General features: G+C 34.7%; 1 protein-coding gene and 1 long non-coding RNA gene across 4 annotated transcripts in view; one reads left to right on the forward strand and one right to left on the reverse strand.

Moving 5' to 3' along the window:
* The window catches only part of LOC116175723 (nuclear receptor-binding protein homolog), a 153,674-nt gene that overhangs the window by 87,897 nt on the left and 38,984 nt on the right, over positions 1 to 26,793 (forward strand). The gene's annotated exons all lie outside the window — the stretch shown is intronic.
* On the reverse strand, positions 8,067 to 9,606 carry LOC116175724. The gene is made up of 3 exons (XR_004146346.1): positions 8,918 to 9,606; positions 8,405 to 8,864; positions 8,067 to 8,349 (listed from the first exon to the last, which is right to left on the reverse strand). It is a non-coding gene; the product is annotated as an uncharacterized LOC116175724 (long non-coding RNA).

Here is a 26,793-nt window from a genome sequence, read left to right on the forward strand (position 1 = left end):
TTGTTTCATGAAAACAGTGGAATGGGGAAGAAATTCGCCACTAATCCATAAACAGTCTGGGGCCGATTTTTCTCGCAACCCTTTCTGTGTCTAATAATTTATTTAAGAACTACCTTGATTGACCCACTTGTTTCGGAATCGATAAGTTCATAGTGCCACCGTTCTAATATAGGTCGCTGCTATTATAAGTAAATGAACGAATTGTTTGCAATATTTGTACAAAATAAATGATTCACTGTGCTAAACTATTTTTCTTTGTTGCAGGTAATTACCAATCAATGGGGCGCTACCGGAAACTCAAGTATGCATTTCCTATTACTTCTGGTCGTGGGCCGAATTAATTCGGCATTGTTTTTACGCCCAACATTAGAGGTCGACCTTTTGGTTGTCATTGATCGCATAATTGGGTAGTATGTACTTTAAAAGTTGGCGAGTGGTATGGAGCATATGAATTAATTAGCTAAATGTCATTAACACACGAATACATTCGCAAAAGCTGATAAAATTTATTCCACCCTAAACAATAAATTGCGAGTTGCGACTAGGTCAGTCAAACAGAAGTTGATGATTGTTTTGTTTTCATCATGTGACATTTTGGATGCTAGACGGTCATTAGGCGAGTCGCTCAATGTTTTACGTCTGACGAAAATAGAACGATTTTTTTAAATAATTTATCAAAAATTAGAACCCAAATCAAAACACAAAAAGTGGCGGAGGGGATTTCCTCGGAAATGTAACTAAGAAGTGACCTGAGTGACCTTGTTTTATGGTGCAACTTTTTGTCCATCACAGCAACTCTAATGCATTTTCGACAATCTTGGTTTTTCGGCGGAGAATTGTTGCAAATTAAGAAAATATCTGTTTTCTCCTATCACCCCTTAGGTACATTTATGAAATACCATGAGGGTACACCCTGTATAGCTAGTTTCAATTTGCTATTGAAACTAGGCTGATATTGATCAATTATTGGTTAAAAATTTCGGATGACTCGCGTCGTCTACATAAATAAATTGTTGACGCGTGTTTACATAATTCCTAAAAAATATGTACGCGTTCTCACCGAGCTTGAAGTTTAATACAAAATGGAGCATTGATTATTCTAATATTACGAATTCGTTACCTACATAGGTGCGTAGGTACTTAATTCGAAAATTATTTTCCGACATCACAATGATGGAAAAGTTACTAAAAGGTCGTCAGATATTATAAAATAGAGAATTAATCGGCGTTCCAAATAGTAGTAGCCTTCAACTGGTTCCGACATACATTTGGAGAGGTTAAACTAAAAATAGATTCAAGCAATTACAATAATACAGACCGAGTTCCGGGGGCGATTGCATATCCCAAACAGGATTTCAGACGGTAAAACATAAACGAAACAAACCCGAACCATTTTGTGCTATTTCCAAAAAGTCGTTATATTTTTAATCTTAAATCAATTCTGTTCAATTACTCGCCTTCATCAAGCACGATGCCTTTCGAACGGATTAATTATATACATTTTTTATAGTCTGTTAATAGTCCCATCGATCAGCTGAAAGCCAGACGGATAATCCTTCATCGCTTTACGTTTTCCTTCAATGTCGTTTTAATTCCGAAAATGGTTTTATCTGTAAGACAATATCCACATTAGGAGACATAAATACGATTAACTCTAATTGTCTTTCGGCCATTAAAAGAACTTCCAAAGAATAAACGATGAGTGAAAAAACCCTTCGGTGCGATTTCGGATTCGTCCGTGTCATAATTATAAATGAGCGGTGTTGCCTTGGTCACAGACACTAAAATGCTAATTGTTAGCTTATTAACAAATTCAAGTGATAACATTTTTCATTGACGAATGCTGTAGTTGATAAATTTCTGAAATGGTCGCCGAGTGTAAATGCGGATTAACCTCGAGATTAACACTTATGTAATTAAGAAAACGGTTTCTCCATGGTATAAGCTTGTAAAAAAGTTGGACGATTCCCAATTTTCCATATAAATCGGGACTCTAAAATGATTCATTTGAAAGCTACATCCCCAAAAGTCTTTTCATTTCATCATTTTCTTTACTTGGATTATTGGGTACACACATTGTCAAGTTTTAACCCAATTGCATACGTTTTCTCAAAATTACGCATCTCAAAAAATTCAAAAACGGTACAAGTGATTCAAAAAATTAAAAAAGATTTTGTTAAGTTTTTTGAATATCTAATCTCTTCATTTTAAAATTTTTTTCGGTATGTTTTATTTAAAAAAAATTTAATATGGTATCATTTTAAATTATGTACATCACAATCATTTCAAAGAAATTTTTGTTTCTCTCTTTTATCAGAGAAAATATAAGTCCATTCTAATTTTTTTGCTTTATATCCGTATCTCTTAAGCAAGCCAAATTTTCAAATTTTGATTTTATTAAGAGTATGACTCAAAATCACATTACGCCTATATTTCATTTTTGATGGCACTAACAATTACGAAAATGGGACTGACTCTCTGTACAAAGTGGATCTCAATATTTTCCGACATATTTTCTTTATTTTTAGATTATGAATCATTTCTTGAGTTATAGGTGATGTAAAACACGACTTTGTTTTATGTATGTATATATCGATAATGCCATTACAGTGTGCACATTTTAAATCCGTTGAGGTTTTGTGAGCTAAGAGAGATTTCAAAATCACAGTGTGCATTTGAAACATTGGGAGTACTGTGAGTTAGCTTTTCCCTACTTAACTTCGCTTTGTAGTTCGTTGTATAATCACATTGGGCACAATTTAAATCCTGGGAGGCCTTGGTCTTAACATGTCGTATCACCGCATTGTGGCGATTTGTTGCAATCAAACTGTACACACTTTAAATATTAGGTATGTCGTTGTTGCACTGTTCACATTTTAAATCCTTTGAAGAGTACTGTGTCAACTGTCTAATTCGTAGGTAATGAATACGGTACCTAGCTAGCAATGAAGTGGTTCGTGATTACTCGGCTTGAAGCGAAATACATGTTAGTAAATGGGGATGAGGACCTTAAATGGAGAAATCAAAAACACATTCGTCGACTTTCTTATACCCCTACGGAAGCGAATGTTCCTTCCATAATCTGAAAGCACACGTTAAACTTGAAAATAGACTAAGTTAGCATTACTTGAATTCACATCTACACGACTCATAGAAAACGAACAAGTAACCAATTTTGGAACGTCTTAAAAGAAAACATGTACTTTGTAATATACTTATGGCAAAATTCGGCTACACTAATATTCCGTAGTATAATAAATTTCGGCTTTCGCTTTCAAAATAAATTAATTTAAACGACACCTACTACCATTGAATAAAATAGTGTTTTTATTCAATACGCAAAATTACTAACTACGCGGCGGAATACAAGGTACAGACTACTACGCAAACATTTATAGGAAAATGACTTTGTTCATACACCATCTTTAAAAGTAGTCACGCTAAAAGTGAAATTGTTATCGCTACTTCGATCACATGACTTCAATTTTTGGAAAATGCGTAAGTGTAATTCTTAACATGCACTTCTTATTCAGAATATTCATACGGTGAGCGGGTAAAATTCATTTAAAAATCAGGTGTTCGGTTTAAAAAAAAATGCTCGCACACGTCTACCATAATTTTTTCCTCGTCATATTTTGCACTAAAGACTAATAAAGAGAAAATATACAGGATGTGTCAAAGAGTAGATTTGGATACCAAAATTGATTTTTTTTAAACAGTATTTCATAAATCCATTTTCGAATTCTATGTCAAATTCTACGCATAATAAAAATAATTCAAAAATGGATTTAAAAAAATACCGTTTCATTAAAAAAAATCAACTTTGGTATCAAAATCTACTATCACGCACCCTGTACATTTTTTTCACTTTAGTGCAAAAAAATGTGCAAGAAAAAATTATGATAGGCTGTGCGAGCATTTTTTTTAAACCCAACACTGATTTTTAAGTGAATTTGTTCCATATTTTGTAATGTATAAGCGCATACCTTTTAATTTTATTGATTAAATTGAGACAATTGTGTGAATTCAGCTTGATTGGTGTGTGGGAGCTTGTATGTTTATCGAATTTTAATTAGTCTGGGGTTATTGTTGACTTTAAACCATAACATTCTTGTAGATGTATTGCACCGAACCGGATTTGGCGACAAAGCTTGCTCTTTATTACGTAGTTACCTTACAAACCGTAGGCAGCAGGTTGTCAAAAAGAAAAATGTTTCACATCAACTGGTCACTACATCTGGGGTACCGCAAGGCTCAGTTCTTGGTCCGGTCTTATTTTCACTGTTACACTTCCAAATTTCAATTCGCGCTCAAACATCTATCAGCATATCAATATGCAGATGACACACAATTGTTGTACAGTTTCCACGCATCTGATGTTGCTCAAGCAAATGATAATATGAGCTCTGATATTGGCTACCTTGTAGAAATATCAGAACTGCACGGTTTAAAAATTAACACTTCTAAGTGTTCTGTTATGTTGTTCGGTCCAAAAAAAGATAGAGAGTTAGTCAAGAACTGCATATCGATTAAAACTCAAAACTCAATAATAAAAATAAAAGAGTGTGCTAAAAACTTGGGATTGTACTTGGACACTGATTTGCGATTTGAAAGACACATCTCGGAAGCTTGCCGGAAAGCATACATTAACCTAAAACTAATATTTGGTCATCGACAGTTTCTTAATCGTAAAGTGAGGGCAATGCTGTGTGAAACATTAGTTCTTTTGCAGTTTAACTACTGTGACCAAATCTATGGTCCTTGTTTGAAAAACACAGAAATACATAAAATTCAGAAAATGCAGAACTCATGCCTTCGTCTGATTTTTGGAATAAGGAAGCATGAACACATCTCTCACAAGTTGAAAGAAATTGATTGGCTCAATATGTCGAAAAGGAGATTATTTATTACATTCTGCATCCTTATTTCATAAAATCATCTCTACTAAGATGCCTACCTACCTGTATGAAAACATTAAATTCAGTTCTAGTAGTCGACATTACAAATTAATTACCCTTCCACTACATAGAACGCAAATGTTTAAGCGATCTTTTTCATACAACATAGCAAGTGTATATAACAATATTCCCGCGTATATAAAAAGAAAAGAAAAAGGCGCATTTAAACAAAATTATTTTCATTTACTTCTACGCGAGCAAAACAAATGATTACTTTTCTTCCCCTTTTCTTTTTCTTTTTCTTCTTCTTTATTTAGAACCACGAAGGATTTATTTATCTCTCTCTCCCTTTCAATATACATATTTTTAAGTTCATTCCACTAATTGTTTTATTTTCTTAGTTTAGGATGGGGTTAAGTGGTAGAGCAGTTCTAGGGTGTCTCACCATAGAACTGAACTTCGCCCCGTTAGATTACGGAACATTGATTTCATTTTTCATTTAATTTTAATTATTTAGTTTATTATCTATTTGAATGTTTATTTTATGTTTATTTCCTTCTGTACTTCCAGTAATCTAATAAATGTCACTTATTATTATTATTATTGTATATGTAAATTGTTTACATACAGATTTGCCGTCGGATTAGAGTTGCGTGCACAGTGTTTTTGATAAAAAGAAACGACGACATTCGACACATTAAATTACGCATTTATTTGAATGAATCCCGTATTTCCCATACATTAGTGTTAGTCCACAGTGTAAATAACAAAAGCATTATCGACTTGGCCCGGTGAATGTAAATACAGAGATTTGACTTGGCATTTAATTGGGTATATTATTTAATTTGAGGGCTGTTTATTTCAAGTTTACGTAGAAATCGGATTTGGGAAACGTTTCTCTTTACCAATCAATGTCAATGTCCAAAGCCGGAAGAGCGTTCGTTACGTAAGGAATTAGGTTGAGACAGACTTGATTTTTGGAGTTCATCGAGTGAAAGTTGATTTATGCCCTGCTCCGCCTAAACGAAATTAGTCATCCGTGGAGCAAATTTTTACACGGTGCACAGATGCAGGCAGCTTGGCAACGTTATCCGGTCCGACAAGTTGCTGCATATGGAGGAACTCCTTTAGGCCTTTTTTTTCAGTTCTTCTTCCACGTTCACGACGCGTTAGAAACTATTTTTCTACGATTTTAAAAATGAACCTTGCTCGGAGGCCCACTAAATCAAATCCATTAGCCTACAAACCTTGACTTTATTTATTAGATGGATATGATACTACGATTGCCATTTCCGATGGCTTCCGTTGTGAAAGGCGATGAACCACGTGCTCTTTCTTGCCCATTTGCAAAAATCTCGTAGTACGAACAACTTGAGCAAAGGCTGCAAAAAATTACGCTGTTAGCCCGCGGAAAGGTCAACTTCTCAAATATGAGGTAATCAAGTGGGCCATTGCCGGGTTCTTATCTATTTATATACCTAGTTTTAAAAGGCATTGCCGATTATGACTCATGCCGTCTACTTTTCCTTTTCGAACAAGCGCAGGTTGGATAACAAATAATTAGATTTGATTTGTTCAAAAAACGGTTACATTCTTAGCCGCTTAGTAACTCGGTAGAATTTTGCACATGTGTTTTAATCCGCTTTTCCGGTATGTCTAAATTGATTTCGGCATACCTTTTCCATGAATAACGGACATAATGTTTGTTTACATCTTGCAGAAATAAGAAGTATATAATAAAAACAAAAATAAAGTAACGGGGTTACATTTCAGGGGTATAATATCGTTAAAGTTTGACCATTTTTGTGACGTTAAAGTTTCAAATTTACACAAATTCCTTAGTAAAATGAAATTATTTTATTTTTGGACTTGATGTTTAAATGGGCGAAGTTTTATTCGACTATTCCATGGGGGAACGGTGGGGTGTCCTTGCGATAAATCTGGAAAATTAAAACTGTTTTTAATTAATTACGTCCTTACTACTCAAAAGTACGGGACCGGTATCAAAATTCAAGTTTTTTAAGAGCGCACCTAACGGATGTAATCATTTAACTAATTACGATTAATTATACTTATCTAAATAGTTGGAATGATATCTCCAAATTCGGCGTCCAGCAATACCCGTTTGTTCCGTGGAATGTGAAGTCAAATGGCGGGGTCTCCTATACGTTGATATTTGTATACTTTGTTTCAAGGGTGCTGAACCTTTCGTCACACTATCTGACGTCATAGCAAAATTAAGGCAGGTCGTAAATTAGTAGTTGGTTTACATATTGTCACATTGACGTTTCAACTTATTTATTAAGGTGTCACTATCGTTCATTATTATCAGACCGTCCAAGTTGACAATCACTTGTAAGGCATCTGGTCCTGATAGGTTTTTTCCTGTCCCCAAGTTTTATAATGGCTAAATGGTCATGTATTTTATGTAGAGGAACTCCGTTGGTATGAATTAAACTCGAGATGAAACTTTTTCCACCGTTTGTAATCACCTCATGTAACCGATTCTTTGCACCGACAGTCGAAATGGATACTGCCAGAGCATCAGAAACTCTTTGAGATGAAGTGTATGATGGTTACAGAAAACGCATAGGAACATTTGTAACTTAAAGTTTGTCTTTAGGCAGTTCGTAAATTAATATTTTGTTTACATAATGTTGATGTGAAATTAAGTATGCTACCAATGTGAAGAATACGCGTTTTTTTATCGCCCTTAATATGAACATAAGTTCATTAGCCAGCAGCTCATGTGTTTATTTGGACCTAGTCTAAACCTGTACACTTATTGAGAAATGATTTGAGGAACCGAAAAGGAGTGGAATAGGATGTACTCTTCACACCAAGGGGTCTCTCAGAGTGGCTAACGGACAGAACAGGTTAAGTTGCGCGAATTTTAATGATCCTTAACTAGCCATTTGCAGAAGTCGTATAGGCCATGGTTTGTCGGTAGGCCTTTCGCATTTATATATCTTACAAATTTGAGATAAAGCGTAGGCATTATACTCGTACCACAGGCTCATTGAAATAACAAGCATACATACAGTTTCTGTTCTTTTGCCACACACTCGAGATATTCGCATAAAGGATCTTGAATATCTTCTGATCCGATTTATTTAAAAAAAACGCAATTGTGAGAGAAAACAGGTAGTGAAGATATTTATTCCTGAAAAAACTCAAATGTTCATATTCAAATCGTATGTACAAAAGAAAAAACGACACTACACCACAAGTATATATGTATAAACGGCCCAAAATAATATTCTTAAACACGCTCATTCTCTTCTGTCTCATGAATATAATCACCATAATAATCTTCGTCACTATCAGATTCGTCCAAGTTGATAATCACAGGTAAGATGTCTGATGTATCAATATGTTGTTCCCGTTCCCAGGCCTGGTTTATAATGCCTCTTGTATGATCAAAATATCTTTTCCATTTTTCCGGTGTAACCTAAACATTAAAGTTATTAAGTACTGTTTCACAAAACAGCATATAAAGAGGTTACTTTGTGCAGTGCCTCATTCCATAAAGACAAAACGGCACTGTGTGTGACAGGCTGAATTGAACCGATCCTTGCATCGTAATGCCGTTTGCATTCTGACCATACCATTTCGATTGGATTATACTCGCAGTGATATGGAGGAAGTCTCAAAACACTGGAAATCTAACGAAAATCGTTTGACGGATTGATATTATTGACAGATCAATAATTGGTTTATTTGTCACGACTTACGTTAATGACGTAATTTTTTTGTCTCAATCGATTTAAATGTAATGAAGAGAGAATCGCATTTATGACGTCAGGTTCAGCACCAGTGAAACAAAGTATACTGCACGACCTTGGTTCTAATGCTGGATTTCGTATATCATTAGAAAACTAAACTCGTTTCATGGGTAATTATCGGATCTAAAACTGAATAAGATTGATTCTCTCTCTTCTTCCCTGGCAAGAGAGCTTTCGGCGGCTGTAAAAACAATTTAAATATTCCTACAGGAACGGTTGCAAACGGCAAATTACATACGGCCCCCTATTTTCCTTCACGGGCGGCTCTACAAATGGACCTACTAAGTTCGGCCTTATATTTCCAACTCGTATACAGAAACAAATATTTTCGGAGCTACAATCTTTGTAACGAAGCGCCCAGCTTAAAACGCTGTTAGATACCTGGTGTTCTAAAACTGGTAATTTCAAGGCGGAAACAGGTGCTTGTTATAGCGTCCAAAGCTACCCCTTGAGTTGTCCAACTTTGGAATATTGGATCGCCCTCTATTTACGTCTCGTGGAGTGGAACTGAAACTTTTTTCTCTAAATCTTATTTACGATATCGTTTCCCATATAGCTACATTTATAACTAACTATAAATCGGAATTTAATAAAATGATTTTGAACTCTTTTCGATAAACGTTACTGACGCTTATCGGGAAGGACCCTGTGTATGGAAATAGTACATTACGTCATAAAGTTGTAATAATGCGTATTACAGATGAGTAGAAAAATTGCGCTCCACCATAAAATTCTGGTTATTTGGACCAACAAATGCAGTTAGAACTGTCTTTTCGAAATTTCAAAAATTGATTTTGGGTTCGCTATTATCATGTTAAAATTTGTTTCACATTTTCGTTTAGAGGTGCATCTAGACTTAGAAAGTTATGATATATTTTTGCAACAGCACAAAGAGCACCACAAACTTAAGTAAACTTGGGTAAACCAGTACCAGTAGAAATTATTTTTAGCGCATTTTTGAAAAAAATACGCTATTATATTCGTTATTGCTGGCAGGCCGGCTGTCCGCGTTAGATCTCCACAACTACAATAGCTAGAGACTTCAAATTTTCACTAAAAGCTCCCTGGTATAGTGTAGATGTGCAGGCACTAGTCTATTTTGAGTTACATTACTTGTGAGATAGATAATTGAAGAAAATAATTTCGATATGGGTTTCGGAGGTGCTATAATTTTACCGTTAGATAGCGCTACCAGTATAAAAACTTATTATTTACTTTGTGATTTGTTTTACAAAATGAAGACGTACCGTCAATTGAAATTAAATAAAATTAATTATTTAACGCAGCCAAAATTACTCGGGAGATCGATAATTTTAAACTTCGCTAATAAAATACTGACCTGCATTACCAAAAATGCGCTTTAATCATGCATATGCTGATTTACAACTTGTTTGATAAAGAAAGGTAAAGGATCAAGTATGCCAGTTTTTTTGTTTTTCTTAACTTTAGAGCCTGATAATAAGAAACTCATTCGAACCAACGGTATAAAATTGTTGTATGCTAGCAATTGACATTTTCATAATACGCAATAAAAAGGTTCAACTTGCAATTTTTTTAAATTAATACTTATAAATTATACAAATATACATACAATGTGGCTAGTAAAGCATTTCATAATATGTGATTGTTTTATTACTAGTTTTATTCTAAATTTGGTTTCATCAATTTGGAGCGAAATAAAAAATACGGTTTTTTTCTAAAACAGAAATTGCAAAATTGCTTATTTCTGAAAATATTCAAAAAAATTATTAAAAAATAAATTTCTTAAATTTTCAAAAATCCAATTTTTAGCTGATATGCATTTTTATTCTTTGTCCATTTGCATTATCTATTGCACCACTTAATGTAGAGTTTACTAATGGCGTTGTGCACTACTTTCTCTTAATTATAATGGTACCTTTTTGAATACAAACTATCTTTTCTAGATATTTTTATGATGCTTATACACTTGCCAAAACCAAGAAGTTTTGTGAAGGTTTCGTTTTTTACAACATTGGTGCAATTTATTAAAAAAATGCATGTAAAAAAACTCTTCGATATTTTCAGGAATTTCCAAGAATAACTCATATGACAATTTCTGAATGAACCATATTTTTATAGTTAAGAAAAATGTTTATTGCAAAAAGTTCATTATAATGATTGTTGAATAATTTGCCGTTTTCAAAATTAGTATACGAGGTCAAGTAAAAAAGTTATCGGACCTAAGTTACTGTTTCAATGAAACACCCTGTATATTTTAATGTAAAAGATGACATTAATCTCTCTTTTCAAAAATATAACACACCAGAGATATTAAAAAATTAAAAAAAGTTCAAATGATTCTAAATGTTTAAATTTGTTTAAAACCGTTTGAATCTTTTTAGCGCATTTCCACAAAAATAAAAAAAAAATGCGCTATTGTGGCCACTTTGTTCGTCCGTCCGTCCGCTAACTTTGCGACGCTACTAGTTCTTTATCTTAAGAGCTATTGTTCTACTTTTTTCGCTATTTGGTTCGTTATGGTGTCGAGTCTTGTACCAAAGAAGGAATTTTTTCTGTACCGCTTACAAAAAAAGTTATTGTAAAAAAAACAAAAAACCGTTTTTTACATGTTCCATAATTTTACACTTTTGCCGTTTATTAACGATCCTAGAGATCGTTTATAATTTTGCATTGCTATCTGTCGCCTGCCGGTTGGTCTCTCCGTCTGTTCCTTTGTCTGTCTGTCCATCTATCTGTCCGTGTGAACGATAACTTTGTTTAGAAATGTTCGATCGCTTTTACATCTCCGTTAGTTATGAACTGAATTGCATGAAATTCAATATGGGCATAGCTTTAGCCATATAATACGCAATGCCAAAAGTTGAGTCGAATCGATTCAAAATTCACAGTGCCCTTTTCGCATTTCGACCATTTATAAACCGAATTGCAAACTTTTTTACTTATAAAAGTATTTGAATGAAATTTGATACATAGGCACTTGGGAGAAAGGAAAATCAAACGCAATTTCAAAATTTGGTTTTGCGCATGCGCAGTGCCAACTTTTTGCCAACTTTTTTATTTATGGAAGAATTTAAACGAAATTTGATACATAGGCACTTGGGATAAAGGAAAATCAAACGCCAGTTTCAAAATTTGGCTTTGCGCATGCGCAGTGCCAACTTTTTTATCTATGGAACTATTTAAGTGAAATTTGATACTTAGGCGCTTGGAACAAAGGAAAATCTAAAATTAGTTTTAAAATTTAGGTTTGCGCATGCGCAGTTCCAACTTTCTTATTTAGAAAAGCATTGAAATGAAATTCTTCTCATAAACTGAAATTGAAGTAGCACGTCAACAATGGGGTTGCCCATGTGCAACGCTATCTTTCATATTTGCGGTCGGATTTTTACGATTTTAACAATGGGAAATGAATGCAAGTGGAAATGCGCTTTATGTAAATCGTTTACGATTACTTTTTAACTTGTTGAATAATTATTGCACCTACATGTAAAAAATGCGCAAAAAAAACATGCAGCAAGATCTTGAATTTGGTATATACTTTAAAGTATTTAACGAAAGGAGGGAGTGTATTTTGACGTTTTACACTCTAGATGCTCATTTTATTTTGTTGCTTAAACTTTTTCCTCAAACGCATTGAGTGTCTATTTCAAACCAAGGCATAGAATCGAATAAACCGATACAATGTAGTATTGAAGGATCCGACAGATTACTTTTACTTTGATCCCTGTCAGGTTGGTGACATTTAAGACCCTTTGTTCGAGAGTCATCTTTCGCATAAAAGGGCAACCACTCTTTTTAGCGCATTTCCACAAACATAAAAAAAATGCGCGATTGTGGCCACTTTGTCGGTCCGTCCGGTCGCTACTATTTCGTTATAGTGTAGAGGCTTGCACCAAGGAAGGAATTTTGTCTGTGCCGCTTAAGAAAAAAGTTATGGTAAAAAATCTGTTTTTCATGTACCATAATTTTACACTTTTGCCGTTTATTAACTATCCTCGAGATCGTTTATAATGTTGTAGCCTGCCCGTCTGTCTGTCCGTGTGCAGTTGTGCGTTATGCACGAGTACTTTTGTATTTGCGCAGTCCAATTTTCCTCAAATAAACGTGAAACTGATGTCGAATCAAAAAATTTGTTTAGCGCATGCGCAATTCGATGCGACTACAAACACGCAAAACAATTGGTGCGCATGTCCAGACCCAGATTTGTTATTTGTGAATCAATTCTTCCTCAATTTTAGGGTAGGATTCTTCTGATAAACTGAAATAAATTGAAGTAGCAGGTCAAAAATGGATTGCACATATGCAACTCTAACTTTCTTATTTGTGGTCGGATTTTTACGAAATTTTAATAGAAGTTGCACCTTACAAATGGGAAATGAATGCAAGTAGAAATTCCCTTTTTACAAATCGTTTACGATTACTTTTTTAACTTATTTTTAATTGTCGCCACACGTTTTTTTTTCGTTAATAGTTTAAAATGTTTCATTTACTCTGAGCCACCCTGTCTAATAATTTAAAACGATATGTAGTTCATTTTGGATATTTGTGTACTTGTTGCATCAGTACAAATAGAACATTACTGTCTGTTGCAGCTGTGAAAAATTAAAAACGACTAGGAGGTCAAGTAGTTGAGGGTTTCCATATGTTTTACGGTGATCAGTACATGAAAATTAATCACCGAGATTACCGTCATTCGACAATTATTTATAAGCCCCATTAATTCTCGTAGCGCGATAAAGCCCGCAGACATCTGTTTGAAATGACCAATGGCTGTGTACATTAAATTCTAATCTAACTTAATACATTACATACCGCCATCCATCACGCGTATCGCTCGACGCACGCCACTGTCCAATGCACTCGTGTTTAGGTTTTTGAAGCTGTTATTAGTATTTAATTTATTGCTTAATATTCATTCTGTTGCATCGCTGTCGTTACGCACGTCCGCAACGAAATTTTTGGTAGGGCAGGATACAGTGCGGTATCGGTAACAACGTGACCATCAATCACGTGCTTAAGATGGGTGCAAGGCGTCGTATACGCTTGGCCTAATTTCGTAGTTAAACCATTAGAAAGTATGATAATTGAAAACATAACTTTTAATTAAACTGAATGGCTATGATCTTCACTCATGTAAAACTTAATTTTTCGTAAATGGTAACTTATGTATACATGATTTTATCAGAAAATGAACATACACTTGGCCATTAGTGGATGCTGGAGCGTTATTCAAGCCAAACGGCATACACATTTTTCCCCTGTTTGATTGATGAAGTTTAGATATGCATCAAGACCGACAATGTCGTAGTCATTGCAAAACTCTCACAAATTTTCCACAACAGCAAATTGCTTCGACGTAAACATCTGCAGGGCACGTAACAAAATATGCGTCTGAGCTGTTTACATATTTTCAATACAAAACATTCTATAAATAATTAACAACCTTTTAGAAGAAGTGAACACGTGTCCGATTGCGTCTTCGCCATTCTACGTTCCAATAATAAAAAAGACGATATCGTTTTGTTAAAATGGGCTAATAGTGTAGTAAACATACAAAATGCTTAATTGAATTGCCAAGCAATTGACGACTTTATCCTCTGGAGATGTTCCAACCTCTCTCGGTTTTAGAGCTAAATTTCGAATAAAAAATTAAACATTATCACGATTGGCCAAATTCGCGTTGCACGTCAAACTGTGTATTTCGGGATGCAGTTGTTTCTATGGGCGGAATACATTAGCGACCAAAAAAATTGGAAGATTTAATCCAGTCGATAGGAACAGAATTATTTTCGTAACAGTAATTTGGGGAATCGACTCTGTAAAGAACGAGGTAAAGGTCTGCGATTAAATTATGGCATTATGCGAGTAGCTATGAGTTCACTTGAGCCTGGGAAAGTTTTTTGGGTCGTGGGAGTTGGCAGTTGGGCCGCGGTGCAAGGTTAAATTGTGGCAGTTAGTCCGTGGTGCAAGAACAAATTTTGGCAGTTGGTCGGGGGTGCGAGATCATATTTTGGCAATCACGTTTGGGTTCGCGTTTAGACTAGAAAGTATTACATGCCCATTATTCAGGTAAACCGAAAGACGATATCACAAATATTTCTTGGTTTAAAGTCGTTTATTCCTGTTCCCCATGCCCTTCCTACCCGGAACGTCTTGATAGTTGGAAAAATTAACAAAATACATAGCCGAAAACAAAAACTACATCTCGATGTCTTGAAATCTGAATGAATGGTTTAAATAACGGACGATGAAGTCCGGTCCTTGAAAACTAATAAAGTAAATTTCTTTATATGCGCTAAAATATGTGTCAGAATAAAACAGTGCGGATCGCGAGAGCAAGTACATAAACACTTTAAATGGAACGGTAGGTTGCCCTGATACTAATAATTTTAGGGTTAGCGTGATGAATGGACCAAATTATGTATTGTGGGTCGATGAAGAGAAGAAAATTTCTTTTGGATGGAATACGATTTTATTAGAGTTTAATGAGATTCCATATGACCCGCCCCGAAAAGAGAAGCGTGTAACTTTTAACTTCTTCTTGATCTCACACCTCACGATCATCATCACTTTGATGGAATTTTTGGATTTTGAACGGCGACCAACTTTTGGACTTTGAACGGGGACCAACCTTTAGACTTTGAACAGTAAGAAATGGACTAACGGACTGTGAATGGCCGACAACCTTTGAACTTTGAACGGGGACCAACCTTTGGACTTTGAACGGTGGTTGTAGTGTTAGTATTGTTATTGCTCTAACCTCGACATTGTAATTGTGCGCATAATTGACCCGCACTACCTAAACCTCTGTACGATGAAAAAAAATAGATTTTTCATCCCCTTGAAAAAGAGGTGCTTTTTTCAGAAATCGTGAGATCTTGGAAACGGTTCAACTTTACGGACCCAAAAAATTATCTTCTTTTTTATCATAAAACAAGCTATTTCCTCCAAATTTCAAAACCTACGACTTTTTTTGCAAAAATAAGAATAAAAAACGAAAAAAACAGTCCGGTTTTTCTAGGAAAATTGGAGGTTATGTGAAAATAGTGTAGATACAAAAGTTGCTCATTTTTTTAATCTCTAACTTTTACATTGAACATTTTCATCTAAAATTAATAGTTTTGCCACAGTTTGCAAAACACCACTTTCCAACCCCCGTGATTTAACCAGCGGAAAAATTCAGCTGTTTTAATTATTTTTTCCCAATTTCTATTCATTTCAAAAACCCGGTTTCGCCCGGTTTTTTGTAAAAAAATTTATATAGTCTGGACTAAATGTGTTTGCAACACAAAATAAATATTATTTTTGTATTGTTTACTTTTACAATGTCACTCGATTAATGACTTGCTTAACGTGCATTTGATTCTCATTTTGATTGTTTATTTACAATTTAAAATACGTGATTTCTTTAATTCAACATTTTTATATATGTTGTACAGGGTGGTTCACCTAAAAACTGAAAATGTCAAAATTTTCCCTAACTTAAACGGTCGGAAATGGATTGTTCAGTCTTATTAGCAGCTTCTATAGACACATTTTTTCGGGCTCCACACTGTATTTGACATGTTCAGTTTCTTAGTTATTTTGAAAGACCCAAAAAGGGTCAACTTTACCCCTAATTTAACTTACACTGTATCTCTCACCGTTACGGAGATCGCGTTGGTGAGGCACGAATTTGGACCACCCTGTACAATCGAATTATTCTTGCATCATTTGTACAAGTTACACAGAATTGTTTAGCTTTAGTAGGTACTACTTCTCGGTGATAAAAGACGAAAATTCGTATATAGTGCAAAGTCGATGAACTCCACATTTTTTTTGAAAGTATCTCTTATCCATGTGGCAGATGTTTGATCTCAAATTAAACTAAAACTAAAACATTTTAATAACAATTCTTTTCTACAGTGCCATTGAATAATTTTATTCAATGACAGTACTATTGATTTACTCCCTTAAAAGGAAAAGAACAAACATGAATTATACGACTTCGAGTACGGATTTAGAAAAAGAATGCCCAGTATATTGTATGGTGTTTTTGTGCCTTATCCAATTCACCGTTTATTGTTGTATAAAATTGACGTGAGACGTGAAATCCATTTCGTTGGGATTTATAACAACCGTGACGTATTGGATTGGCGGATTAATTTCGGAAGTTGTACAATTAGCAGATTGTTTCGGCGAAGGCGTGGTTTAAATATTCCGTACACTTTATCATTGACAGATTGATCATAGAAATTCAACCCACTCTACTCCGAAAAGTACAAACGGACGTAGAAAGGTCAACAGTTGGATACATAATTGAGAGCCATATGCAAAATGTTCGGAGGCCCGTGCAAAAAAAAGGCTGTTTAAATGTTAAATAATCATTAATCAATATATCCGAATGGACTGTAAATTTAAATTCTCAGGCTAATAATAGCGAACGTATAAAAAACACACTCGATATACAAATTACATCAGTCCCAATGTAAATGATTTAATTCTATTCATGATTTAAATAGTCCACGTTGCCTTCAACTGACACTATTGATCTTCGTCTTTGTAATGGAATTTCCCTAGGAAATTTCGTAATTTATATTCGCCGCCTCCGCGGGATCCTACTGATTTCGATCCTTAGAAACTGAACGGTTTTTTTTATTGGACGGACGCACGGAAGAAAATAATTTCTTATATTGAAAATTCGGGCCCGAGCTTGATAAAAATTATGTGGAAAATTTTCCCCAATTTAATTAATTAGAGGTCAGGAAACGATATGTTGTTCACACCTTTTAATTTGCCTTAATTGACTAGAATGTATTGTCGGGTTTATTTTAGGAGTACCGTTGGGGGCGTCCACGCCAATTCTATTGTGAGCATAATAATAGTTCATTCATGTTGTCGTTTTATTTTTTTAAGAGCGAAAACGTTCTCTTCATCGGAGTCGTGCCATGTATAAAGTAGACTATAGTAGATGGGTGTAAGTAAGTGATACGATATTTTGCAACAGTCACCTTTTTCATTACAGATTACAAATTTCGAATGTTTATGAAATATATCGTATAGAAGAAATTTGGCAGATGACGAAATTCCATTTTCTACACCAAAAAATAGACGGAAATGGCGTGTCGTTATTTTAAATGGCCGATGATGGGTTTGTCTTTTGAATGGGACATGAAAATATGTTCCCTTCCATTAAAGTTATTATAAAATGTCGTCACGAGTAGATGGTATAAATTTTAAAAAATTTAAAAAAATGTAAAACAAGTATAAATTGTACACAACTCTTGTGCAAATAAAGCGCATTTTTTATAAGAAAAATAGCTTAGTAAATGGTTGTGTTATAGTGTAGTAACATGCGATGTTTTCTTTTACGTCTAGACAATTAATTTTACCTTTGTGGGTACTCCTCCGACAAAGCGTTTTCGAGACTCGCTCGTAAACTGTTGACATTACCAATAGATATTTCTTCCCGACGTCCCAATCGCCCTTTGTGAGTACCATCATCCGACAATCTGTTCTTGAGATATAAAGAATTATTTATATCCGATCACGAGAAGGAGTGGAGGAGGACGCTATGGTTGGTAGAAATTAATTCCTTTCGAGCATCATCAAGGATAAAAGTCCCTCCCCCCCCCCTCCCTTTTTTTATATGGAGTCAGAAAATAGGGCGGTAGTAGTAAAACAGTTCCTTTTGTTGAGACCTTTAATTGGAATACCATGAAAGATAAAATTAAGTTCTACCCCCTTTCTCCTCCCCTCGACCACCTTCTCATCTCGGAAAGGAGTCGCACAGGAAAGTTATAGTTTATACAAACCAATTCATTTCGGTGAGACCTTTCGTTTTATTTTACTTGGCTTGGCAGCACACTAAAGGGATGCGTATGCAAATTCTGAAACCAGTTGGTTGTGGCATGTAAAAGTTATACACGCTTTACATTCAAAAGCAGCCTCAGGAAATAATTCAAAAATTTCAAATGCGTTTTTTTCGAGGTCACCGTTATGGAGATCCCAAAGGTCAGCCACGAATTTGAACCACCCTGTACATATTTCCGATGTTATAAGCATTATCAATAATAATAATAGTCCCACTTTTTGAACATCTGCGATACTAGTCTAGTCTAAGCCGTACCTGAAATGAATTCCAAGGAGGTTGTGTGGCATGCACTATACACAGAGCCGCCTACCCGGAGTTAAACTTCAGGTACTGAAGTTGTCTGAACTCCACGGATGAGAAAGTGTCAAAGATGATCTGGCGGTACCGGGAATAGAACCCGAGTCCTCTCGGTTCGTAGTCTACTGTACTACTAGTACGCCACGACGTCCGTGGCATTGTTTTCATATTACCAAAATTTCTATTCACAAAGATTTTGAAATAAAATAAATGAGGAATGCAACACTCTGTATGTTACTTTTTTAAATAGTAATTTGATACCAAGAGAATTTCACCTTCACGCCTAAACCACCTTTTTTGAATTTTCATTTAAAACGCAAATGCAAATGGAATTTCCGCGAAACTAGACAAATGTGTACCTACCTACATTGTTTCGGCTGAAATTTGATTTTGCAATATATCGGCAATTTTTGGGTTTTCTATTGGAAAAAGGGCAAATCTGTGACGAACTGTGGTAGCCGGGAAGCAAAATACGCAAAGGGAACATCGGAATTTCCATTCGACCGGCGTACTCTGGTGATAACGTCAAAAAATTACAACTTCTTTCTCGCTAACGTCCTAAAGATTTGGCACTAATCTTGAAATTCATGATAATTAAACCTGCTTCATTTGGTACTAAACACAATCTGATTAATTATACTCGCTTAATTGGCCGGATTAAAATACGAAAATTCGGTAATCCATTGTTATCTGGAATTTCTGGTCAATCACACAAGGTCTGCGAAAATGAAACTTGCAGTTTTAATGTTTGTTTTCGCGTAACATTGGGAAACTGGAATAGATAAATAATTAATTAACGGAGCTGACATCACACAAAATTAATATTTTCCCTCCTCTTCCAATCGAAGGGAGCTTTCGGATGCTGCAAAGATAATTTAAATATCCTCACGGGAACGGTTACAAACGGCAAATTAGTTACAGGTACATCTAGATTACCTTCTGGCTAAAATCCGACGCTAGAAATGAAAGCAATTACTTTCATCTTCTCCTAAGCAAAGAACTACATAGTCCAGAAGCTACAGATTCTCGTAACGTAAAACAGATGGAGCTACTGCGAAACTGCAGACTTGTGTTTCAAAATTTAGAATCTGTATTTCAAACCTCTCACTTTCGGATAAGAGGTCTTTTTGATTATACACTGTGTCATGATACGAATGTCTATTATAGGGGTTTCGGAAACCATAGAAGATACGAAGATGATCAAGTTAGGAAAAATATGCGCAATTAAAGAGTTATTATCATGCTTTAAAGTATAAAGAAAACTAGAAAATCCCGAGTACTTCCAAAGATATGCCAAAAAAACCGAATTTTTCCCATAATAACTGTTTAATTGCGCAACTAATGTTATACAATTTTATATATGTGTAATCATGAATACAGAGCTACTCAAAATTATAAAAATATACAGGATGTCCCATTCAAGATATTGAAAACGTATTTTGTTGGGCACTTTTTTCTGTATTCTCAAAATGAATGAAAATAAGTGTAGGTCAAAATATACATATATATTTGATTATAAAAGTGGTTTTGTATTATTTTGCTCATGTCAATAGCATTTCTTATTAATTCTAGAAGCTCGGAGCACATGAAAAAATAATGGGTATGTTCTACACGTAAATGAGAAAAGTGATTTTCCAGTTCGCCAAAACTAATTTTCACCAACAAAACTGCCACTGCCACTCTATTTGTACATAGAACAACTACTATTCCATCTGCCTGGCTTGCGCCTAAAACCGAATTTCTTATTTATAGGGAGTTTTAATGAAATTTTTCGGAAAAGTATTTTTAATTGTAAATGCGTTTTTTGTAAACTATTACTCTAAAATATAATTTTACGGTTGTGGGTTATACTTAGACGTGAAAGTGCAGGATTTATTTTTACACCAATGAAAGTTAATGCAAGGATCATCTGTTCAAATTAGGTAAAATACCAAGTTTAGTATAACGCTAAGGTTAAATGTGGAATACCAATATTGTACTGGGTGTGCCTCCTAGGTAATTCGTCCTCGTACATAGTGTAATTTTTGGCAAGAATCTCATTGTAGTTCAACAGTGGGAAATTATCATCTCCAAGAAAAATAACGTCCTTCCACACGAGCACAAGTAATAGCCCTACGTAGTTGGATGGCATCTACATCGTAATTATATACATAGAATGTTTTTGCGAATCGATAAAAATTTATTATTTATTATTAGATACCTTTTTTTATTGTCGGTGCACATGTGTCGGTTATAAGTCATGTTTGCTTTGCTTATGAGTGTAATGGTCGCATTGTTTTGATGCATTGCGTTGTTTGTTAAACAATATCCTGAGTTTTCAAAACGCTATTTAATTTTATACCGCGTCGCGATCCGTCACGACATGTCCTGAAATCCATTCATGCTATACGCTTTTCCACCATAAACGCAAATACTACGTCAATTTGCTATCGTATTACGAATGTTTGTGCGTAGGATTCAATTCAAGTGGGCTTCTGCAAATAAATTACAAGATTTGAATGAATCAATTATTTTTTTTTTGATTTTTTAACCAGAACGGATTCCAGATGTATCCCTGAAGCGGTTATGAACTTTCAATTATTGACTGTAATTGAGACTTCAAAGAGTTTCTTCATACATTTACTTGTAATTAACGATCGTCTGCGGGGAATTGAACCTCTGGGGACTGAGAAATAAAGCTGTCTGCTACACCACCCCCCACTTAACGTTACCTCTTCTCGTTAGAAATGAAACTCTTTGATTCGAATAAGCTTGAAAATGAATAATTTTTTTGCGAAATTCGTATTATTTTACAAAAAATTGGTAGATGACTAGTCAAGTGTGGAAAATATAAACGAAATATGTAGGTGCAAACTTTAGGAACACCGGATCTTCATGAATTAATTACCTACAAAACACGATTAAGCATATTTTTGTCTATTTCTGGGTATTTAAAGGTCTCATTTCTTCCAACTGCCGCCCTTCTCTTTTACCCCGTACCAAATTGCAACTTTGTAGAATGTAGTTCAATGGTAGAGCGTTGGGCTATAAAGCCGGTGGTCCGGTGTTCGAACCTGGCTGATGTAAGAATTTTTCATCTCTGACAGAGACGGGAATTTTCATAGACCAGTTTCGAGGATTCTGCCGGCTACTCCGAATTAGGTTTTCCTGCAGTTTTCCTAGTTCGTATGGTAAATACCGGAGTAATATAGAACAACTTAAGACCTTCTGCAGAGGCACCTCTAAAAAAGCATTATGCGGGTCACTCTACAATTGGGCGCAAGCCTCTTGAGGGCCTAGAAGAAGGAGAGGGATAATAAATAAAGTATCTATCTATTAGTGAAGTCGAAGCGAATACCTTGAAAACTAAGTATCGGTACTCACAAAGGGCAAATGGAACGTCTGGACGAGATACATCTACTGGCGATGTCCAAACTTTTGATACTTGATATTTGACGTATGCCTAGTGCAAATATCTGCAGAACGGAGCCGAGTGTGGGTGGAGGATACTCGTACAGGGCGGAAAGATCGTCTAAACGAGCCATGCGGTGTGAAAACTTACCTGATGAATCTTCCGTGGATTTTCGTCACTCCAAATCCAATTTTGTTTGTTAACAAAGCCGCTTAACCAGAAATGAGCCTCATCAGTGAAGATGATTTTTTTTCCAAAAGCAGGAGAAGACGCCAAGCTCTAATAAGTAATATAAGTTATCAGCAATAACAAATCATAAAATTGTTTGACATCTGAAATTTTAACAAGTTTTTGTAAGCAAAGCCCGAGTAATACAATTTTCTCTTGCTGACTATACAAACAAACCTTGTAAATAAAAATAGACTACATCCAGAAAAGGCGTTTATTTTTAAAAATTGTTCATTGACTTATTTTTAAGTGCCTTTTTTTCTTAGGCGGTTTAGTGGAAAGCTTGGCATGAAAAGTGATTTATTGATCTACAATTAACTTTCGTCAGTTCAATTTGACAAGGCAAGAAGGTTGAAAGATAAATGAATGTATATGTATGTTATTTCGTATTTGAAAAAGGAGGCAATTTTTAAACAATTCTTTGATCCTCGTCCAATTCATTCGTTATCATAATTAGTAAAACTACATTAATTCGATCCTTGAGACATTCAAGTCACTGTCCTTTTTATTAATTTTTCACAAATTCCGTCGCTAAGACCACACGGAATGGCGCTGAAATTAATTAAAGGCGGTGGTTGATGACGATGACATAACAAAGCTAATTTTAAAGACAAACACGTGTAGGTGTAAAAGGCGCCAGTTACAGATAATTGCAAAAATTTGCGACTGTGACGATTACGAATACGTAACATAGTGAAAATACTCAAAGTGATAATCGGGATTGGAAAACGGCCAATGGTCTAATATTGGATTGGATGCACTTGTCTAGCCTTTTTCTGGGACGACACAACTACGAGTAAATATAACTTAAACTGCGTTCAATAACATAAAAGTACAAAAGTCAACAAACAGACGTAATTTTTGAGGAATTTGCTGTTCAGTGCATTTCACTCGAAGCATATTTCGAATATTTACGAAAGTCGTCTGACGTCTTCAGTCTATCGTGACACTTGCCACTGTCATTTGCAATTTCGTGCCTATTTATAAAGAAATTTGTATAAAACAATAGTTTGGTACCATCCACTTAGAACGAATAAATCTTTTTTTAGCATCTTTCGATCGTAAAAGTAATACGCAGCTAGATTGGCAAAAAAGATAAACGTCTCGTGCAGTTTCAACGAGTTTATTGTCGAAAGATGCTAATCAAATACCGAAATAATAATCGAGAAGAGCTATTTTCATTTTGGGAGCTTAGAGCAGCCTTACTCATTATCTGGGTTATAAAGTATAATGGAACAGATTAACGTTAATAAACCCAAAATCTTGTCATAACGGGCAAAGGCAAATAGTTTGTTCTACCTATCAAAAAGTCTATGGCCGGGCCCAGTTAACGAGAATTAAAGATTCCGGATTTGGATAAATGGACTAAGGTTTCCAGTTTTATAGACTAATTAAGAACTCGTTTGAAAATCGGGAAACTGAAAAGTGTCGAATAAAATTATCTTTGATTCACTGTGAAAAAAAGTTTAATATGAAAGTTTCTCATTTGGACGTGACAAATTCAAAAATGATAATAAAATGTAATTCATTGTGGCGGTTGACTTTGAGTTTTTACATGAAAGTTTTAAATTTCTTTTCAACTTATTATCAACTACTACTACTACTATTAAAATCTATTGTTTTTACATTTTAATCGAGTAAGTTTAATTAATTTTTTAGCATTATTTTTATAATTAATTATTCTTTGGTCGTTTAATTTTTAGCAATTTATTTGTAATTAATTAAAAAAGTTGACGCATTATTGATTTTTAAATCCTCAAAAAATGTTTTTCATTCGTTTTTTTTTCGATGAACGTTAATCGACTAAAAGATAATTAATAAATGGATTTTAAAAAAAACTGGGATTACTTGATTAAAATGTCAAAAATATTCCTTGTTGAATCGTGGGTTATCTTATACCGGAGAACACTCTTTAATCATGTAAAATCTAATATGGAACCTATTGTTGAATCAGTTTCTTTAAAATATTTTTAATCGAGCCCAAATTTTTAAATTATCTAAAGTAAATTTTAAAAAAAGCACACAGAAATGCAATACTGTACCCCTTTAACGTAATCTCTATCCATCCAAATATCAGTCCTGCCCAAGTGATCGAAATTTTATTAAACGAACTAATTTCGTTGGCACTATAAAGTATAGAATAGTAAATGTAAAAAAATTTGACGTCCACTACACAAAGATAAACAGCGAAATTGATAAACAAATGTTATTTTAATCCTGGAAAAAATCAAAATCAGACCGAATATCGGAAATCTGAAAAAATCCTGTACGTAACGAGCTGTAGCATGCGATCAACTACACAACCCCCAAAACACCTATCCAATAACTAGCTCAAACATATCAAAATTCGGAGGTCCTTACGATAGACATCCTTATCTTGGACACAATTTCCATTTAAAAAATCATCACACATTCTAGTACCACAATTTTGTTTAACAAATTTTTCTTTATTCTCAACCATTTGGACGCTATCGGCCACCTCCAGAAGGTTGACACACCTTATCTTCTTCTATTTGGTTTTGCTATGTCTACTATTTGTATTGATGCTGAATATTGTATTTCTTAGAATCTTCTTATCTTTATTGCATCTATTGTTTTCGTTGAGTTTGAGTTTGTTTATTTTTTATAGCTTATAATCCGTTAACACATTGTCATGACTCATGACTTATGAGCAATGACAATAGACAGTGTCGACAGAAATAGCATCATTGGTATACTTATAGTATACAAGTGATACTATCTACTAGAGAGTAAGCCCGGTAAATATAAATAAAATATAAAGTCAAAATAGCAATGGGCCCAAAATGGATTCTTGCGGAACACCACTAGTTATGCGTAGTTGTTCTCATTGTTGCACTTTTCACTACATTTATAAGTCACTTTCATCAGAGTAGCTTTTTCGTTTTGAGAAACTAAAAGCGGTCTGCCTCTCCGTGCCCTTCGTATCACTTTTCTTGAATATTGGAGGAGTATATTTCAGTATACTTGAATAAGTACATATTATCATTGTTTAAGAGTATTTAAACAATTATATTACTATTTATAATCATATTCTCAGTTCCAGGTGAAGTTGAATTCACTTACAATAACAGAAGGATTCGCTCTGGTTCAAATATGGTCCAAGGGTCGAATTAGTAATCCATCATTATAATAGTTTGGCACATTACCATAAAGATAAAGTTTGCTACGCTAATATAATTGTCCTAAAACTTATCAAATCTGTGCTAGCATATCAGCAGCAGTGGCGGACAATCTTCCCATGCGTCCGATTAACATATAACATTACACCAATACGTTGTAAAATACTATTTCGTTGTTTCTTTCAATGGTCAATTTACCACGTTTTGAGATAGAGAACATGTGTCAAATAATAATATCGCCTTTACTAGTACTTTACCTAACAAAATTCAACGTCTGAATTAATTACGTGGTGGCCAATGTCATGTTTTCAGGCAAACGGCGATATAGTCCTTTTTTTAAAATACATTCTTGACTACTAAAAAATGACCCTGGGAATGCTGTAGTGCAAAGGGCGAGTTATCCCGTAGTTAGTATCTAACCGCTTATTTGACAGGTACAAGTTAAAACGGAAATCGGGGCGACATTTTCTTGCAGATTTTGCGAGGACCCTTGGACTCCAAACCAAATGTCGGATGTACAAAATCCAGAATCAATCAAGTGGACGTCGCAATGGACACGATCACGTGTGCACGGCATGTATCTTAGCAAAGAAGAGTTCTAAAAATACTACACGATTGTATTTATTATTGGTCAAAGATTAGCTGACTATTTTTAGATGTTGATAAAAGAAGAAACTTTGGTACGCCTATTATCTAGAAGAGTAAATAAAGCCGGATTTATCACCCAATTCACCCTTTGGTTGCGAAAAACGCGTAGTTTCGTGTCCTAAAAAGTTGATTTAAGTACCTAGTACTATACTACTACAAATGATGATAAGATAATAAGCCGAGGGTCACTTTGCATTATATTTCCACTGACCTTTTCATTAAGTGTAAATTTCTTTAATCCGGTTGATAATAGCAAAAATGGCCTTGGCGAATTGCGCTCTGATATAAATACCACTTTGTTGTGGTCTGCATTTGCACGCTTCAATGAGGGTACTCGTCCCCGAAATTGAAGATAACAAGCCCGGATAAATTGGATTAATTCATGTAGAGGTCAAAATCATTTCCGACGGCTCCATCGCCGAAAATGGATTGCCTACGCGTATTGTATTACCCCACATTGTAAAATAATACAATTGTTGTTGCAAGTACTTTATTTCTTTCATGGAAGACTTCATCTAACCTTTTAAACTCCTTCATAAGATAAATGTATTAAATAACGTAGAGCTTATTA

Source organism: Photinus pyralis, unplaced genomic scaffold (genome assembly GCF_008802855.1).
Source record: "Photinus pyralis isolate 1611_PpyrPB1 unplaced genomic scaffold, Ppyr1.3 Ppyr1.4_LG7, whole genome shotgun sequence".
In the NCBI taxonomy this organism is placed as follows: domain Eukaryota; kingdom Metazoa; phylum Arthropoda; class Insecta; order Coleoptera; family Lampyridae; genus Photinus; species Photinus pyralis.